Genomic DNA, 13,801 nt, shown 5'->3' with positions numbered 1-13,801 from the left:
AGTCCCTGCTAGGTTGAGCTGTGATCCCAGGGGAAACTACTCATCAGCGTGTAGAAAGGGACCCAGCATGTAGAGCGGTAGACACTGCAGCCTCGTGTAGCGGGGAGGATGGACTAGAGCTCCATCTCACAAGGGTCAGTGATGTCAGACCTGCTGAAACACTGAATCGGGAAGGGGGAAGCACAGCAGCACTGAGATGGATCAGCTGTTGAATAACTCCTCCTCCACACGCCGGGTAGTCCGACGTCTACCAGAATTCCAGTTGGAACTCAAGACCTTGGTACAGGAGGCATGGGAAACTGGGTGCTCACTAAAAAAGAGACAATTTATACTGCCATCAGAGTGCAGCACCCCATATTTCTACCACCTTCCAAAGGTGCACAAATCACTGGTCGATCCCCCGGGAAGACCAATTGTGGCCCGTACCAATAGTTTTATTAATGGTCTATCTAAATACATTGATTTTTGTTTACAACCTCTGGTGTGTCAATTGCCTTCTTATAGTAAGGATTCAAATGAAGTGACTGACGCCCTTCAACACTACGCGTGGGAGGAGGGATATTGGTGGGCATCTTTAGATGTCACCTCCCTCTACACATCTATACCTCACAAAGTAGGCCTGAAGGCCATACGACATTTTCTGTTTAAAAGTGGAGATTTTAATTCTTTACAGTCACAATTTTTGATCGAGGCGACTGAATTCTGTTTAAAACGTAATTATTTTACTTTTTGTGAGTAGTTTTATTTACAACGTAAGGGTACAGCTATAGGGGCGAACTTTGCCCCTGTATATGCCAACCTAACCATGTTGTACTCATTTGGAGCGGAGGCCCAGAGCTGTTTTTCTCCTTTGTAGCCCACTGCAATGCTAACCCCTTTGGTCTGTCCTTTACTCACATACTGGATCCCCACAAACTTGTATTTTTGGATCTAGTACTATCTCATGTTCAAAACAGGATCATTACAAGAAATTACGTCAAGCCTACTAGTGGTAATTCTTATCTCCATTTTAGATGTTGTCATCATCCTACATGGAAAAGTAATATTCCTAATGGACAATTTAATAGATTGAGACGGAACTGTTCAAGAGTGGAGGATTATACAGAACAAGGTGCCATAATGACAAAAAAGTTTGAAGAAAAGGAATATCCATGTGAGTTAAGGAAGCTTTTCTGTCTAGTATGAACCCTCCCCCCAGAAAGAAGGTCTCTAGAGTGAAATCATTTGATAATCATATGATTCGTTTCAACTTTTAACGATAAATTTAAATCAGTTTCTAAAATAATAAAAAAACACTACAATATTTTACTGTTAGATCAACTCTTAGCTCCAGTATTACCAGAGGTCCCACAAGTCCCCTTCCGAAGAGCTTGCACCATTAAAAATTTATTGCACCCAGTAAAATATGAAATAAATCAACCAGATCTCCTCTGGATATTAGGTTGCACTTTGATGACAGGAAAGGCATTTTCCAGTGCAAAAACAGAGGATGCGTTATTTGCCAATTCATTACCCATGGGTCCAAGACAATTACTACGACTTTAGGTAAAAATGGTGAAATCAGGCAGTTTATCACATGCTTTACAGATTTTGTGATTTATGTCTTACGGTGTCTATGTGGGTCGCACCATTCGTGCACTACGTGCAAGAATTGGCAATCACCGTAGATTTATTACCAAGGGGTGCGATGAACACAGTGTTCCCTGGCATTTTCATCGTTTTCATAATAAAGACGCCTGGAGATCTTTGTAATAGAAACTATCCCAAAAGGTACACTAACTACAAACGAGAGATTTTCCCTTTTATGTAAAAGGGAAGTGTTTTAGATATATATGTTCGCTTCGCTTGTCCCTAAAGGGTTAAATGAAGAATTAGAAATGTGTAGTTTGGTGTAGTGACTTTTATCTGAATTATAGGTGTATAACCTTTTTTTTAAACTTAAAATTGGTATATGTGCTTTTAGAAATTATATGAGTTTTTTTAGTGAAGATCTTCATTTAATATGTATTATTCTTTATTAACCACTTAAGCCCCGGACAATTTCGCTGGCCAGACCAGAGCACTTTTTGCGATTCGGCACTGCATCGCTTTAACTGACAATTGCGCGGTCATGCTACGACGCACCCAAACAAAATTGACATCCTTTTTTTGATCACCTCTGCGATTTTTATTTTTTGAGCTATAAACAAAAAAATTGCAACAATTTTGAAAAAAACGCATGATTTTTTACTTTTTGCTATAATAAATATCCCCCACCCCAAAAAAAAAAAAAAAAAAAAAAAAAAAAAAATATATATATATATATATATATATATATATATATATATATATATATATATATATATATATATAATATATATATATAAAATGTTTTTTTTCCTCAGTTTAGACCGATACGTATTCTTCTACATATTTTTGATAAAAAAATCTAAATAAGCGTTTATTGATTGGTTTGCGCAAAAGTTATCGTGTCTACAAAATAGGGGATAGTTTTATGGCATCTTTATTTATAATTTTTTTCTACTAGTAATGGCGGCGATTTTTATCATGACTGCGACATTATGGCAGACATATCGGACAATTTTGACACATTTTTGGGATCATTGTCATTTTTAAAGCGATCAGTGCTATAAAATTGAACTGATTACTGTAAAAATGACACACAGTGAAGGGGTTAACCACTAGGGGGCTAGGGAAGGGTTAAGTGTGTCCTAGGGAGTGATTCTAACTGTTAGGGGGCGTGGCTACGAGTGACACGTCACTGATCACAGCTCCCGATCACAGGGAGCTGTGATCAGTGACAGTGTCACTAGGCAGAACGGGGAGATGCTTGTTTACATCAGCATCTCCCCGTTCTTCCTCACAGTCAGATGATCGCGGGGATCCACGATCTGACTCACGGAGCTCCCGGCGGGCATGCACGCAAGCCGCCTCTTAAAGGGCAATGTACAGGTATGTGATTCTGCCTGTACGTGCCCTTCTGCCGCAGTATATCTGCGTGAGGCGGTCGGGAAGCGGTTAATAACTGAAGTTCGTTTTTTTTTTCATTTTTATTTTTTGTTTAATTTTAATAGGCATGTGATAAACTAGACTCCATATGAACTGATGACATTATTTATTTGTGAATCCACCGAGCAAGGGGTTAATGTTAGAGGTCAGACTTATCCTGCCCCTTAAGCGCGGCTAATTTTTCCCGCCATTTTATATTATTTAAACACTCTGTAGTTGCCTTTTTTCTTGACTGTGACAAAGCGCTGGAGCGCGAAAGCGTCATCAATTCAACATTAATATAACTTCTTGGACCAGTCACCACGTCCCATTTTTCACTATCCTTTGGGACATCCACCTTTTGGCAAATATTGGGAGCTCAGACAGCCATCCCAGCCTGTCAGCTCAGACTCCCCAGAAGTGTATTTTGCATTCCCACAGTAGCGGCTAAAACATTGGAGGACACCGCATGTGTAGGAGTGATCATTAACTGATACATTAGTATTGGTGCAGTATCGGACTACCTGGCGTGTGAAGGAGTCATTCAACAGCTGATCCATCTCAGTGCTGCTGTGCTTCCCCCTTCCCGAGTCAGTGTCTCGGCGGGTCTGACGTCACTGACCCTTGTAAGACGGAGCTCTAGTCCATCCTCCACGCTACACGAGGCTGCAGTGTCTACCGCTCTACACGCTGGGTCCCTTTCTACACGCTGATGAGTAGTTTCCCCTGGGATCACAGCTCAACTTAGCAGGGACTCGGGAGGCTGCCTTTTTTGTTGATCCATCCACCTTCCTTCTCCCCCTTCCTTCATTCTGGGAGAATGGTTCTGCTGGGAACTTTACACAGCTCCTCGTTGCTCAGTGGATGGCTAGTGGCCATGTAAGCTTTTTTCGTTTATATTTTATTCTGTGAGTAAACAGGACTGTTTTTTTTATCAGCTGCTACTTTGAATAAACTGATACATTATTCAACATAATTATTTTTCAAGTGTTGCGGACTGTTTTCTTTAACCTTTGGAGCGCTGGATTTTTTGTGTTTTGCTTATTAGATCCGTTTCTACCAGTTATGGTTTCTTTACAGCTGCACTGGGTGTGGAGCCCTCCCCATTGACTCTATTTCCTATCATTTTTGAAAAAGTTGAATATAATTTTTAAATTTTTTTTTTCACAATAAAACAACAATATAAGAAAACCAGTAATAAAGGGGGAGAGGGAACAGAATAAAAAAAAGGGAAAGGGGGTGGGATGGGGAAGGCGGTCCACACCTTCCCCCCGTAGTACAAAATAGTATAACTTCAGGTGTATCTAAGTGCCTAAAACAGTTTTTCATAGAAAAATACCTCTCCGTGCGGTATCTTCTCTCTTCAGACACCGTCCGGACCTTATTATGTACAATCAAACTGTCGTATGGGGGGGAGGAACAGTAGGGGATGGGAGAGCCAAGAGGAGGGGGGGACTCAGAATCACAGGACTTGTAGTGTCCAGGTTACCTATATTTTATATTTTGGGAACTTGTCAGAAACATGTATATTTGAGCCCAAGAAAACCGAAACTTCCTTCTAACAATAAACGATACAGACGGCACCTTCCTCCAACATTTTGAAGTATATGGCCTAGGTCTCATACAGAAATACTGTTGAGGAGGAGGTCAGAAGAGGAGTGGTGGAGCCAAAGAGACCACAACAGGTTGAATTTTTCATAGGTATCATCTAACTTTGCCTGTAACTCCTCCATGAGCATTATGTCATTAAGGATGTCTATCCATCTGGAAATAGATGGAGTGGTGTCTGTTTTCCAGTACAGAGAGATGACATGACGAGCTGCAGATAGGAAGAATCTAAGGAGATCCTTCTTGTGAGATTGGACTGCACCTGGAAGTATGGATAGAAGAGCCGTAAGGGGGATGGTGTTAGAGAGGTATGATACATATCATTGTAAATACTGAAAACTTTGTCCCAGAATGGGCGGACCTTGTCGCACTCCCACCACACATGAATATAGGAACCCTTTCCTCTGTGACAGCGCCAACATATGTCCAAAGTAGCTGGATACATCTTGTGTACCGTGACTGGATCTCTGTACCAACGTGATAACAATTTGTAATTCTTCTCCTGTGTGAATCCTGATCTAGAGATTTGTGTGTAAGTGTGAATGATGTGGACCATTGTTCTGGGGATATCTCTATGCCCAGATCCCTTGACCATATTTGCGTGTAATTTGGCAGAGTCGCATATGTGGTACTGTACGTCTCTATATATCAAAGACAGGGAGTGTCTGGGGGTCTGAGAGAGACTATACATATCCTTGAATGTCGTGAGTGGTCTGTGGACCTGTCCTGAAAGATGCAGTGTCTTGCTGTGTTGAGTTAGGGATATCATGGAGAGCCAGTCCTTCGGGATGGTTGACTGACTTTCTGGTGGCGGTTGCAATTGACCTGTGGTGGGGGGAACAAACTGTCTGGCTGTAGGCCATTGTTCCCTCATGTATGAGCCACATTCTCCTCTGGAGATATAAGTCGGAAGTAATGGGTTATCGAACAGAGAGGGGAGGGGGCTAGGATCAGTGTTTGCTATACCATAAGGTGAGCGCAGCTGTAGTCATTGGAGAAACCCTGTTGATGGTGCGGAATCTGACGTTATATCCCCAAAGAAGGGCCCAAAGGTTTACCTGTGGCATATCTTTCTCTATAATCGTGGATGGTTTGTTTAAGGGTCTCGGGAAACATTCAAGGAGTCTCGAGATTATGGCAGAGGTATGATACAATTGAAAGTCCGGAAGGCCAATGCCTCCTTGTATTTTTTTTTTATATTTTGGGGGTACACAAGATTTTGTGCTTAAGTCTGGGAGGGTGGTGTTGCCATATGAACTTGACCGCTAGGGAGCGAAGCGAAGACGAATGATTTGGGTAGGATTATGGGTAATGTTTGAAACAAATAGAGCAATTTAGGTAGAATGTCCATTTTCAGGACATTCATTTGCCCACACCATGTAAGCTTGAGATTATGCCAGGATTCTAGAGAACGTCGGATTTTTGTCATCATAGGGCTATAATTCAAGGCGTATATGTCTTGTAAGTCCTTAGGGATCTCGGTCCCCAAATACTTAACCGAGCGTGGTTGCTGGCGGAAAGGGAATTTTTCTTGGATAAGGGCTACAGCTTTTGGTGTCAGAGATATGTCCAGGGCTTCCGTCTTGGCTATGTTTAATCTAAAGTTGCTATGCACTCCGAAGCGGTCAAGCTCCATCAGAATGACAGGGATGCTAACTTGTGTTTGAGTGACATAGAGAAGCAAGTCATCTGCGTATAGGGATAATTTGCGGGGGGCTGCGGGTGTGGAAATCCCGTGGATAGAGTCATTACCGCGAATGGCTTGGGGCAAATGTTCAACAGTGAGTGCAAACAATAACGGTGATAACGGACATCCCTGCCTTGCACCATTTCTTATCCCGAAGGCCTCCGAGGACTCACCGTTGGCCGTTACTTTTGCCGAGGGATTTGAGTATAGTGACATTATTTTGGTCAATATCCTTGGGCCTAGACCTATTTGATGTAGGGATGCCTGTAAGAAGGGCCAGCTAACTCTGTTAAAAGCTTTCTCGGCGTCACACGCCAGTAAGCAAGTAGGGATGTTGTGGTGTTTGGCATATGATATGAGGTGTGGGGTTTTTGTGGTGTTATCCCTAGCTTCCCGGCCCGGAATAAATCCTACTTGGTCACTATGGATTATGGAAGGAAGCAGGGGAGCTAGACATGTGGCTATAATTTTGGAGACGAGCTTGAGATCGATATTCAATAGGGATATGGGCCTATAATTGCTACAATGTGAATGGTCTTTTCCGAGTTTGGGTAGTACTACTATCTGGGCTTGAAGGAGTTGTGATGGTAAAGGGTGCATCTCATCCACTTCCTCAAATGCTCGTGCCATGATTTGGGGCTAGTTGTTGAGCAAATGTTTTATAAAACTGGGCAGTATATCCATCTGGGCCTGGGCTTTTGCTTTTCTTAAGACTTTTGACCGTGAGTAAAAAGTCGGAGGATGTTATGAGTTGTTCCAAAGTATCTGCATCTGAAGGGGATACTCTAGGTAATGCCTGTCCTGTATATATTGGTGAAGGTCTGATGAGGGTAGTGAAGTCTGTGTCTCGGGTGGGGGGAGGTTATAAAGTGAGGAATAGAAATCCTTGAATTCAGAAATGATTTAGGAGTTCTTGTATTTCTTTTGTTGGGATGGTGATATAATGTGGGGGATGTTTTGTCTCTGTTGTTGGGGGTGAATAACCCGTGCTAAATGTTTCCGCATTTATTAGCTTGGGAGTAGTGAACGTGGAGTCCTTTATTACAGGCTGTCAACGACCTTTCTGTGAAGAGGTGCAGTAGGTCCCTCCTTGCATTAGAGAGTTCAGCTAACGTTTTGGGGTCTAAAGTGTGTTTGTGTGTGGTTTTGAGAGAGGCGATTAGGGAGAATAGGCGATGTATGTCCTCTGTGTGGGCTTTTTTCAGTCTGGAGCCATGTTGAATTAAAATCCCCCATAACACACATTTCAAAGTTTCCCATTTATTCATGGCAGATGTCTCGTCTCGTATGTGAGTCTGGAAAAAGTCTGTAATGGCTTTAGACACTGCAGCAGTGCAGACAATGTCATTCAGTAGGTTATCGTTCAGTCTCCAAGTGTGACATTGTGCACGCTGTGGTAGCCTGCCAAAGGTGATGTGTACCGGAGCATGGTCTGACCATAATTTTAGGCCAATCCCACAAGCAGGGTCTAGATCCAGTAATGTTTGTGAAAGAAAAATATAATCTATTCTGCTGTAAGATTTATGTGCAGGGGAGTAATATCTGTAGTTTCAGCAGGGTGTAGGAGTCGCCACGTGTCAACTAGGGACAACTTCGTTAGTATGGTACGTATTTTAGCTAGTGAGGAGGGTGTGATGTGTGACTTACCAGTGGACTTACCAGTGGATGAGTCCAGTCTCGGGATGAGGGGGACATTGAAGATTAAATTGAGAGTCAGAAAGGCCTTCAGGCGGCTGCCACAGAGGAAAGGAAGTGGAGCTGCTCCTGATTTGGAAGATAAACCTTGGCAATTGTAAAAACATTCTGTAAATATTGCAATTTCAAAAACAAGAACCTGCCTTTCGGGTCTATGGCAGTATCGAGCACTTCTGGGACGAGGACCTGTGGAAGGCCACTGAAACCCCTTTCGTTCTAGATACGGGATTAGTGCTGTGAAACCATGTAGTGAAGTGTTTGTCTGGAAGTGATGGGACTGTGTCTGAGCGAAAGTGAGTTTCCTGTAATAATAGTGAATGAATGAATGAATAAGTGACTTGTATAGCGCTACCTATGCAAACTGAATCACCTCAGGGCGCTTTTGCCACCGATGTCCATCTGCGGTATAGCGCGGTCCTTTGCCCCATGGGGTCCCGACACGCTTGCAACACATACAACATACACGGACAATTTTTTTCGACAGGATCTAATTAACCTACCAGCATGTCTTTGCAGTGTGGGAGGAAACCGGAGTACCCGGAGGAAACCCACACAGGCACAGGGAGAACATGCAAACTCCAGGCAGATGGTGTCATGGTCGGGATTTGAACCAGCGACCGTATTGCTGCTAGGTGAAAGTGCTATCCACTACACCACTGTGCTGCCCATATTATTTGCATTTGCGTTGATCTGCTTAGCTTGCAAAGCATCGGTTACCGGTTTCAGGGCTTTCCACATGAGCAGGGTCTGTCTTGATAGATCTGTCAGAAGCATGACAGGGGTGTCATTGAACAAAATGGATTCCTGGGAGCGAGCTGCCTGCATAATGTCAGATTTCACATTGAAAAAATGTATGGGGCAAATGACATCTCTGGGGTATGCCGGGTTGGGGTTGCAGGGTCCCAGGGATCTGTGGATCCTGTCTATTTCTAGTGGTGTCTCTTTAGGCTTGTTCAGCAACTGATTAAACATGGTGGCGGCCGCCATTGCTAAATCTTTATTTTCCACTGACTCTGGCAATCTGCGGATGCAGATATTGTTGTGATGGCTTCTGTTCTCTTGGTCATCCAGACCATAAAACAATTGTTGGATTTGGTTTGTGTGCTCCTGCAAAATGTGCTCACGTTCTGAGATTCTGGCAGCTGATTCCTCTACAGTGGACTCAATATCTTCTATGCGGTGGCCTATATCTTTACAGTGGTCACTGATCTCCCTCCTGTATGATCTCTCCAGCCTGCTGATGTAGGATTCAATGTCCTGCTTTGTGGGGAGGGCCTTAATATAGGCCTCCATGTCCCAGCTTCCCCCTTGGCTGTGATGAGGAGGAGAGGGGCTTCTAGAGTGCGAGGGACTCCTTGGGTGATGGGCTTCTGATTCTGGGGACCGAGGTGAGTGAGGGGGATGTGCAGCCTGTACCTTGGAGGCAGTGTGTGCTGCCTATGCTGCCTATTAAAAAGTGTACACTGTGCTGTGATTCCGCAACCCAGCAGCCAGCACGGCTGTAGACAAAAAAGCTAAGTATGTAAAGTATAATAAGTGCAGCGCTAAGGTTGCAAAAAAAGGAAGGTGATAAAGTTATATGTAATATAAACATATAAGTGACATAATAACATAGAATTATATGTGATACAAACATGTAAGTGACATAATAGCACAAACTCCAATCATAATAAATGTGAATAAATTATATAGTGTGCTAATGTAGTGACCGCACTACACCCAAAAGTCCACATTGAGCAGAATGATGAAATACAGTCCAATTAGGTTTGTGATCCAATGCACATGGGAAGAATTCCTGACATTACTGGGAACCTTAAAGTGAGGAAATAGAAGCAAACACCACCACAGTGAAAGAAGGAGGAGGCTTACTGGATGGTATTGACTTGGCGGGGCGTATACCACCCAAGTCAACAAGGCTTGTTGGGTTCAAACCACCCAATGGGGGACAGCAGGTCCTGGAACTCGGTCAGTCGGTCAACCTTAAACGGTCATTGGATGTTAACTGAAGGCTTCAGGAGTTTCAAGAAACATGGAAACTTATTGTCACAGGAAGGGTATCATGTAATAGAGAGAGGGAGCTGATATAGCGTGATACCATTTAAAAAAGTGGTGATTTTATTAAAAATACTAATTCAACACTCACATTTGGTAGAAATGTATAAAGCATGTAAAAGCATGAAGGCGATGTTGGCGGAAGGTCCACCCGATGCGTTTCGACTGCACAGTCGTCATCTGGGGTGTGGACCCCCCCGGAAAACATCGATTAAATGAGAATAATGACCCCAGAGTTTGCTTGATGACCGGAAGTGACATGACCGGGAAGTGACGTGATCGGGATGCACCTCGACATAAGTTTCGTTTAACAACCTCATCAGGAAGCATCCCGGTCACATCACTTCCGGTCATCGACTTCCAGTTTCTTACACCACGGCGGTGGAACGCACACCAGACACCCAGTGGAGGCTGGGCAGCTGCGGACTTCACCACATGGTGGTTTTTGCTGTAAATCCTAATGCCAGGACAAGGCACTATAAAATGTGAGCAGCCAGTGTGGCATTGTTTTTACATTATTGTTTTTATTAAACGTTATCATGCTATGGTCCCGCTTTATGTCTATTTTTTAATGGTACACCCACAGTGGAAAGGAGAATCCTAAAAGGTTTCCAGTCACAGCTCCAGTGGCAGATAAGTAAAATCCACAGATATACACAACAGCCTGTTGGGACCTTTCTTTTTAATTAAAGAGGTCATGTCCATTTGGTGAGTAGGCAATTCACTCACACTCCATCGGGTGATATTCACAAGATTTGCCTGGGTGACGGTGTTACGGATAAGATTATAAAGAGAAAACAAATCAGCGCAATATAAATAACCCTTTTCTGTGGAAGCTGCTGAACACCAAGGGTCAATGATTCAAATCCCTGACGCAAAAATGTAAAAAGATGGTGCAACGCTAAAAAAAATAATAAGTCCATAGATCAAATACAAGACAATCCGTGAGGTTCGTGATGAACTATAAACAAAACATGCAGGTGACTTTGTGGGAAAAAGAGAACCTCCACCAATGATAGAAATGGCAGCTCACCTCACAGCGTGGACCCTTTAATAATAAAGGGTCTAATATACATTCCCACTCGTGTTATATAGAGATGCAGCAGGCTAATCCAGGAAATTCCCCTCTTAGGTCAGTTGACACACAACAGTCTCCACTCCAAAGCAGCACAGATCATGCAAATACAAAGCAATACATAGTGCTTTCCGCAGGTATACAGAATTTATTGATTTTAAAAAGAGAATAAAACTTACAAAAATAGCACTTAAAACCAAGTGCCTGGTAAAGCATGGATGTATACAAAGTCTGCGATGGCCGCGGGTGACGTCACGAGACTTCCGTCCGTCCGTACGCGTTATGTCCCAGTGGGCGGGACTTCATCAGCAGAGTGGAGACTGTTGTGTGTCAACTGACCTAAGAGGGGAATTTCCGGATTGGCCTGCTGCATCTCTATATACCCCGAGTGGGAATGTGTATTAGGGTCCACGCTGTGAGGTGAGCTGCCATGTCTATTATTGGTGGAGGTTCCGTTTTTCCCACGAAGTCACCTGCATGTTTTGTTTATAGTTCATCCCTGAAGACCTCGCGGATTGTCTTGTATTTGATCTATGGACTTATTATTTTTTTAGCGCTGCACCATCTTTTTACATTTTTGCCTCAGGGATTTAAATCATTGACCCTTGGTGTTCAGCAGCTTCCACAGAAAAGGGTTATTTATATTGCGCTGATTTGTTTTCTCTTTATTTTTGCTTATACAATTTTTCTTTTCTAGCTGCAATAATGGAAGTTTTTCAATATTTAGAAAAACGGGAAGTTAAAATTAGTGAGGTTTTCTCTAGGAATTTGTCCAATCAGCCCATTAATGATATTTTAAAAAATTTGGTCATACTTTTGAAAAAAAGATAAAAACTTGGTGGGACATTACGTCTTTCGAGCAATATTTATCAGCTAAACTCATCCCTAGACGTCTCAGATGGGATTTACCTCCCAATGATGGTCTTTTGGATGAAAACTCTATGACTGAATGGAGTGATTTTTTTCATTAAAAAAGGTTTTGAGTAGGGATGCACCAATGCCATTTTTTTGACACCGAGTAAGAGTACCAATACTTGACATCATGTACTTGCCGATACCAATTGCCGATACCTGATTTTGGTCACGTGACCATTTTTAAAAAAAAATATTGAAAAATTACACATTTTCGCCATAATATGAGGAATTGAAACGCAGTCAAAAGACAGTATGAAAGAAAACATGTTTATTTGCTGGTCACAAAGCTGTTAAAGTGCAAATTGCACAGAACATGTTATATAAAAAATAATGTCATCAATGACATGTACATTGCAAGTTCACAATGTTTAGGCATGAGAAGCAAGAACAGAACAGTACCTCAGTCAACTCACAACACAAGACATTATAAAATTTCAAAAAGCAAAACACAACATGTGTTTGTTTCCAGTTCAACTTCTTATACATGTGGAAGAGAAACACATTTCACAGACAGAACATTCCAGGATGGCAAGGATGTGTGTTAGGTTAGCATGTAGGCTGCAGTAACTTTATTGTCACTAAACTCCTGAAACTAGTATGCAATGGACTGACATGGAGGGGAGGCGTTAACAGGAAGGAAAAAAGCTCAAACTCCTTGAGGAGCAGATGCTTTTAGCTGCATTGTACAGGCATTATGCCTTGAAAATGAAAAGCTCAAATGTCACACAGAACATGAAATATCATCATTGTTGATGACGCCACGTATAAAACAAACATCACAAGTTCACGTCATCACATCAACCAACCCAAGTGCAATACAGTTAAATAATGTTAGGTTAACATTATTTTGTAAACATTTTTTAAATAATAAAAAAAAAAAAAAGTACTAGCTTCTAGTTCAACTTCTTATGAAACTCGTGAAAAAACATTTTTCACAGACCAAAATTAGGTTCATTCCAGGATGGCAAGGCCAAGGAGCCAAGCCAGCAGTAAGGCCACATGCACAATAAAGCTCAAAGTAGCTGCTCCTACAGGCGTTTGAGCTCCCTGTTTTTTTTTTTCGTTTGCCTGTAGTGTTAACTCTTTGCCGCTCCATATTAGGCTATGTGTCCCCCTAACATTGCACGTTGAATCACCTACAGTGTGCAATGTACACACCATAGGTGATTCACTTTTTCACTTAAAGTGGAGTTCCACCCACTTTTACAACTCTTCAGGATCCCTCACTAAACTGTGCACTGTAAACGAATTGGATATATTTTTTCTCAGCACCTACTGTATATCTGCTGTATTAATTTTTCACTTCCTACTCCCTGGCCATGGCCCATCGCATCATTTCCTGTTTGCAATGCCTTCTGGGAAGGGGCGGCAACTTCCTCTGACACTGCCGTTGCTATGGAAACCTGACCTGAAACCTATTACACTGCTTGTGCTGCACTGAGCATGTGCGAGATCTGCAAGGATGAGATCCAGGAAGAAATACAGTCTGGCTTCAGATGCCCACACTTAAGATGGCCATGGCCTGCTGTAAGTTTATAAAATAACAAACTACTGCTATAAACTAACAAAACACACCTTAGTTTACAGACTAACTTTACTAGAATACATTAAGCTTGTGTATTATAGGGGTACTTTTATTTAAAAAGTATAATTTCGGCCGGAACACCACTTTAAGGAAAACGTTTGTGGCATGGAGTTAAAAATGCAAATTTTATTTTTTCTTTCTAAAGGCCAACATGGAGGGGAGTTAACAGGCAGAGGAAACGCTTAAAAAAAGCTCA

The sequence above is a fragment of the Aquarana catesbeiana genome, linkage group LG01 (genome assembly GCF_042186555.1).
Source record: "Aquarana catesbeiana isolate 2022-GZ linkage group LG01, ASM4218655v1, whole genome shotgun sequence".
NCBI lineage: Eukaryota > Metazoa > Chordata > Amphibia > Anura > Ranidae > Aquarana > Aquarana catesbeiana.
The sequence above is the reverse complement of the archived record's forward strand: the minus strand, read 5'-3'. Positions refer to the sequence as shown.